Source organism: Solanum stenotomum, chromosome 4, assembly GCF_019186545.1.
Source record: "Solanum stenotomum isolate F172 chromosome 4, ASM1918654v1, whole genome shotgun sequence".
Classification (NCBI taxonomy): Eukaryota; Viridiplantae; Streptophyta; class Magnoliopsida; order Solanales; family Solanaceae; genus Solanum; species Solanum stenotomum.
In genome coordinates this window covers 17,070,517-17,077,640 of record NC_064285.1, presented here as the reverse complement: position 1 = coordinate 17,077,640, position 7,124 = coordinate 17,070,517, and the positions used below count along the sequence as shown (strand labels likewise).

The 7,124-nt window shown below is 36.3% G+C and overlaps 1 pseudogene; it reads right to left on the bottom strand.

Moving 5' to 3' along the window:
- Window positions 1-1,452: 1,452 nt before the first annotated feature.
- Window positions 1,453-6,890, bottom strand: LOC125861332 (uncharacterized; annotated as a pseudogene).
- Between the last annotated feature and the right edge of the window lie 234 nt (window positions 6,891-7,124).

The window sequence follows — 7,124 nt, the reverse complement described above, 5'->3', positions numbered from 1 at the left end:
ATGTACTTGCACCATATTTATATGAAAATACTTTTAAGAAACTGGAGTTATTCTAGTCTACTATATCTAGAATTTCAATAGTTTCTACACAGTGAGACTATCTACACTAAAACTAAAGAGCAAAATATTGTTCATCTTCATTTGTTGGATAGAGTTGCTCCTATTTTCAAAAGATTTGGAATTCCTCTCTTACCGTATTGTCTACCATATACAAGCTGGAACTATTCTCAATCTTCCTCTATCTCTGACCTTCAAACCTGCTTCTGCCCAACTTGCTAGAGTTTCAGAAATCTTTCCAGGCATTATCTATGTGATACTTCTGAGTGCCAGGAACAACCTTCATACTTGACCAATTATTTTGCAGTGGAGGAAAAGATGATCAACTGTTTATGTAGTTTCCCCATATAAGCAGCATCGTGGACAGATAGTAATCCCTCTTTTCATCCAGTTATCTTGAGTAAGAACATTTTCTCGTGCCAAAATCCATACAAAAGATGAAACCTTATATGGTATCTTAGCCTTCCAAATGTGCTTCCAAGGCCATTTAACCATTTGATGATTGGTTTGATTCATATATTTGTAAGTTGCATTCACTTTGTAAGCACTACTGTTGTGTCCATTCCACCATAATCAGTCAACTCCTTGTAAACATCCAAAAGTTCCCAGCAGATTGAAGAAAGTAATCACCCTACTCACCTCCCAGGCATTAGTCATTCTACTAAAGGTAAAATCCCAACCTTTGTTTGACCATTGTTCTCCACTGTATTATTTTGATGAAGTACAAGATTGATGTTAGGGAATTTCTCTTGTGAACTCTAAGTCCCTAACCATATATCCTTCTACAAAATAGTTTTACTACCATCTTCAACTTTAATGTTACTTCAATTTTTCAGCAAAGGCCATAAGACGTTGATAGATCTCCATATACTAACCCCATAAGAAGTGTTGATCTCCTTTTTCATCAATATGTCCCCTTCCTTATTCTTTTCCTTGATAGCCCTTACCCATAACATTTGGGTCTTGTTGTGTGTATCTCCAAAGAAATTTATTTTTAAAGCTTTATTCTAAAACTTCAGATCTCTGAGTCCCAATCCCCCTCTTCTTCTCATTCATTGTTAAAGCCTTCCATTTCACCAACTAGAAACCTTTATTCTCCTTATTTCCTTGCCACAAGAAAGATATCTAATGTTGTCTAGTATTTTAGTAACACTTGTTGGGACTAGAAATAAGGACATCATGTAACAGAGAAGGGCATCTAACACAGAGATGATGAGTTTGACTATTCTACCTAGTGACAAGTATGGTGAGAAACACAAACTATGTTATTCCATTTTAACATAGTTTATGGGTAATAAGACCCTAGGTAAGTTTAGGTGTGTCGAAGGAATTTTGGGTATAGTTCGGTGGGTACTTGTGCCTTAACCCTTTTATATTTGATAAAGGAGTGGTAGTTCACAAATTATTAATCTCAGAAAAACAAACTAAATAAGATAAGTAATCCAGAAGTAGGTTTTCATGGAACCACATTTCAACAACAAAAAGTCTTATAGGACAATTGGATGCACCCTCTGTGCTCTCTTTTGTTGTTTCAGGAAACTCATTGCTGACATTGGCTTCAATTAGGAAGTTGTGCTAAACAAAGAATACCTCTATATAATCTTATCCAATACTATATAAGACCACACATATAGAAAATACATAAAACTAACCTCTAATGTTGTGTATTGCTTAGACCACTCAAACCATCTTTACCACCAGCATCTTCATTCCCCTGTAATGTTTTGTTGGATCCATCATTTGAATTGGCCAAACTTAAAGTATGAAGTTTAGAGCCTAATACCTAAAGATAGACCCCAGTCAAATAGAAGGCTATTTCCGTTTATGATTACTTGGTGTGAATACAAACACTTGGACTTTTCTAGAATAGACAGACTATTCTTTTTGTCTCTTCATTTCATGAAATATATTCTGGTTTTATCTCATGTACTTCCTATGGCTTTCCCCTAGTCTCTCTCAATTTCCTGTTTGATTCTTGGTATTTGCATATTTCAAAAAATCAACACACACAATTTATGGGACAACAATACTGAATAACTAGTATTTTGCTTTGCTTGGCTAAATCAATGCAAACTAGAATGGTTGAGCTTATACCTTCATGGTTTAATCACGACTAAAACTTGACCAGAGTGATATAAATATATTGATGTATCACAATTCAATTTCCTTGTTCTCGCTTCCCTTCCTATCTCTCCCCTTCCACAAATACAACCACCAAAGAAATGCCCTTTCTGAAAATGATCTAACCTCTCAACATTGCAAGCACCTTGACATCTGGACTCCAAAATGATGAATTCTCTATTGAAAAAAATGATTTGTTATCTAAACAAGAATTTGAAACATCTCACAATTTGAAACAACTAGGAAGAAGCTAATAATTGGAAATAGTCATTTTTGGAAAGAATGAAAATCTGAAAATTTTGTTAAGTTATAATAAGTTGAGTTTTGTCCAAGTTCAAACGGCCATAACTTCTAGCTCAGGATGATTTAGAGGTACTTCCAGATATGGTAGGAAATCTCTTGGAATGATCTTTCCAACACCGCTGAGTTTACGCGATTCCGAGTTCGTATGAGTGAGTGATGCCCTTTGGAAGTTGGGTTGTTGGAATAAGGAAAGTCCAATCCGGATTTTGAAAAGGTAGTTTGGTCTTTTCCTTGCCCAATTATTTTATTTCATTTTTGGTAATGAAGTTAGGTTCTCATCAGAATTAGATCAGTTTACACTTTTACCAAAATACACTAGGGCTTGGAGAAAAGAGAAAAGAAGAGGAGAAAGGAGAAGAGAAGTAAGATTCGTCAAGATCGTCGAGTTTAGCTTGTGGATTTCGTCGGGGTGATCCCTACAAGGTATGTGAGATCACATAACGTTGGGTTAGTTCACCCACGCTCCAATCATGATTCTATTTCAGCGAAGTTATTAGATTTGAAAGTAAATCCTTGAGTTCTTGATGACATTCGTTTGAGTTCTTGTGGGTTGTATTGTTGGAGTTTTCTTGAGATTGATTCATGTTGTTAGTTGTGTTTTTCGAGTAGAATCTGATTTATATTGAAGGTAAAAATGATTCTATGTGTTAGGGGAAATAACCATTGAATTTTAGAGGGTTTAGAGATGAAAAACGAGCAAGAAAAATCAGGAATTTTCTGGGCAAGGGCTTGGGGCACCGCTCCTCTCAGAGCGCCCCACTTCGGAGTCTAAAGTTTGGGCTCTGGGGCTACGCGCCAGCTAGAGCGCCACAACTTCAGCTCTGAAGTTTGTGCTCTAGCGCCCCGCGCCTTTCAGAGCGGCAGGGACGCTAGTTCTTCCCATGTCTTCCGCAACTTCCCGTACTAGTTCCTTAGCAATGTACCGATGTTTTCTAGTTGATTCCAACACTCTAAGGTACATCTAACCATAATGAAATAATCCATAAATATGAGATAGTGAACCTTGAATACATAATCCAATTCAAGGAAAGTTAAGATCAAAATCAAGAGAAGCAAGAGTCAAGTCAAGAGAAGTTCTTAGAGTTTTCCAAAAGTCTTTTCCAAATGTTTTAACTTTGTTTTAAGACTTAAAGTTCAAGTTGAGTAAAGATTAAAGATTAAAGTTTGAAGTTCACTTCTTCAAAAGTATATGGGAACTATGTATTCCCAAAGGGTTTAAAATGTTTTCACATTTAAACAAGAAAGGAAACCTCGATTTCCAAAGAGTCTTCGGACCAGTTTTCAAAAAAGAGTAATCATTTTCTAAATAAAGCAAGAGAGGAAACTTTGATTTCCAAGATAGCTTTTGAGCAAAGTTTTTGAGCACTAATCTCAAATCACAGAAAGAAGTATGTTTTTAAACATAATAGCAAATATCATATTTTTTGGAGTAGTATTGAGTACTGATATAGGGGAGAGTTCAGACAACTCACAACCCCCATAAACCATGTAGCCATCATGGGTAGAAAAGGGTCATACTTTTTAGATGATTCCTTTAGTGATTTTTAGCATAGACTAGTGGATCCACTTAGTAGTTCAGGTTCTATACCCCAGCAAGGTATAGGACGGCCCTGGCAGCGTGAGGCAAAACACTGTATCATCACAATAGCTCTTACATGATGGTTGTCGGTTAGAGAAACTCCCACAGAAGTAATTGTATTCTTATATACATAGTTTATTGTATTTTAACATACATTTCAGAGTTATATGTATCTTTGCATACACACAGAGTTAACATCATGTTTTTAACAGTCTTTCTTTATATTGCACTTGTTTTAAACTTCTTTATATTGAAATGAGTTCAATTATGTTGAGTTGAGTTGAGCGAGGTAAGTTCTTCAAATTCTTTTCAAGCCTATGTTCTGTTTAGAATTCAAACTCGCATACTCGTACATTCAATGTACTGATAACAGTTGGCCTGCATCTTATTGTGATACAGACACAAGAAAATAGGATCGGCATCCAGCACATCGTTGATCCAGTGAGCACTCCAGAGTAAGTTGGTGAGCCTCATTGCATTCCAGAGGACTCTTTTTGTTGCTTTCAGTTTTATTATTAGTTCATTAGGATGTCGTGGGCCTATCCCGACATCCATCTCAGTTGTTTAGAGGCTTCATAGACAGACAATCAGTTAGTTAAATTCATTTGTCACTACTTTATTTTTGGCTTATGTTTTGAGACTTGAGGGTGCCATTTTGGCTAAGTTTGAATGTTTACTAAAAGACACCCTAAGTTATTTCACAAGTTCCTTTTTAGACTATTTCTTTTGTTTAAGTCTTCCATTGAGTAAGTAAGCCAGGCCAAGGGTTTGCTTAGGGCCAGCAATGGTTCTCGAGTGTTAGCCACGTCCAGGGTGTAGGCTCGGGGTGTGACAGAATTACTTTGTTATTAGTAAACTGAAAGACAATTGATTTTATAGCCTTAATGGTGACGTTTGTTTCCATCCCTTTACAAGCCATCGATTGTCTATTAATCTTTCTTATTACTTTTTATAATAGACCCTTTATTATTCACTTGTGTAGCCTTTGTTGAGAATATAATTAAATAATAAAAGTGTGACCTTTCTAACAGTTTAAGCTTTTAGATGAGATAGTCACACACTTCAACATGGTATCAGAGCAAGCAGAGGTCCTGAGATCGAAAATCTCACCGCCACCCAAAAAATTAAAAAGAATTTCCACGTGCTTGGCCCATGCAAAAAAAATCAAGCCCGCACGTGAGGGGGAGTGTTGAGAATATAATTAAATAATGAAAGTGTGTTTTGTCTAATAGCTTAAGCTTTTAGATGAGATGGTCACACACTTTAACAACCTTGTTCACCATCCTTCTTTGAACACTCTTAATTGACTATTATGTTTTCATCACAATTCCTAATATTACTCATATGCGTAACATACATTTTCCTCTATATTGTCATTAATATGACATTACCATTAAAGCCAATTTAATGACATTTAAGTTTAATAGACAAGGCTTTGTGGCTAACAGGTTTCTGATTATGAGTAATTTGTGACCATCGAAGTCCTTTTCTTATTGGTAATATTTTTATTTTATTGTTATGACAGGAGAAACAACAGTCGCCTCCCTTTGAGTGGCCAATGGGTAAAAACTCAGCTACTATGCAATAACTCGCAAACCACACATGAGAGGTAACCCTTAGAGGTAATAAATAAAAAGATAAATTCTTCTTCTAATAGTAGATTGTGTTCGGTTTCTTACAAATTGAATCTTTGTCAGTTTTTGTGCTCCTAATTATATACTAAAAGAGCTTGTGAATCCTGGGATACACATATATCATGTGAAATATCCTTATGGACAATGTCTTTTGACATGCCTCAAGCTATGAGAATTTCCGATAAGTGTTAAGTATTTTCAGTAAGCTTTCCAACATTCTCGACGGTCAAAACAAGCACTCAATTAGTTGACCCAAACTAACTAAGTCAACAATATGAATTATCTATGTGTTCCACTCTTTTGGAGCACATTTCACACTAATCTCTATAATACATAATGCAAACTTAACAATAAAGACAATGCCTTTAAAAAACCAATGGAATAACGGTAAATTATCTGAGCCTCCACCGATTTATCACAAGATTCACTAGGCTTACCACTTACACACAAAACAATGGATGGAAGCTTATTAATATCCCATCCATGAATTCAACAAATGACCTGACCATATGCCTTATATGCTCCTTCTTCATGTTCGCTATAGTAATTGAATGTTGAACAAGATCCAAACAATACTAAAACCTCATCCTCCACCCTTTTTTACCGACACCCCTACAGACAAGACAAATAAATTCCCCACCACTCTCACTATTCTTCTCATAATACACTCTCAACCCACCATCCTCCTCAAACAACTTGGCGAAAAACTTCAATTTTTTCTCCCCCTTTTCCACTTCCATAGCATCATCATCCTCATTTTCATACATATCCTCCTCATCACCATCATCATCAATTGAGTACTTCAAATAATCTGATACCACCTTCAACACCTATTATTGAGCCTGATTGCCAACAACACTAGCCAATTCTTCAGCAGTGGGCAAATGGGCTTGCGAATTTGGTTGTGCGGTGAAATGGGGCCAGCCAAATTCAGTGACCGGAGTCGATTCAGTGGGAGTTGGAAAAACCCATTCAACACCAGAATCTATTAAAGCTTCCTTCAAACTTTTCGATTTTTACTCATTTCATTTCTTCAACTAAGTAGAACCGGATGGTTGTAGACTCATTGGGATTTGGGGGTGGAGATTGGGGTGGTAATGGGGTGGGGAGGGACCTTGTTGCCATAAAGAATGGAGATAGAGAACTTTTTGTATTAATCTCTGCTCATTGTAACTATTCATTGGAAAATGTGACATTCTTGACTATTTGAGCAGAAGGGTTTTGGTTGCTACTGTAAAAATGCCAGGGAATCGCCGAATATTGAAGGGTTAGGAGCGAAATCTCCAATTTTGGTGAAGAAAGATGGTTTCTTGACGGAAGAAATCGGGAACTAGAAAGGGGGAGTTTGGTTTGCTGGTAATTAAATAGACAAAGAGAGGTTAAGCAAAAAAAAAATAAGTCAAGTTTGGACCTAAATTATTTTCCTATTT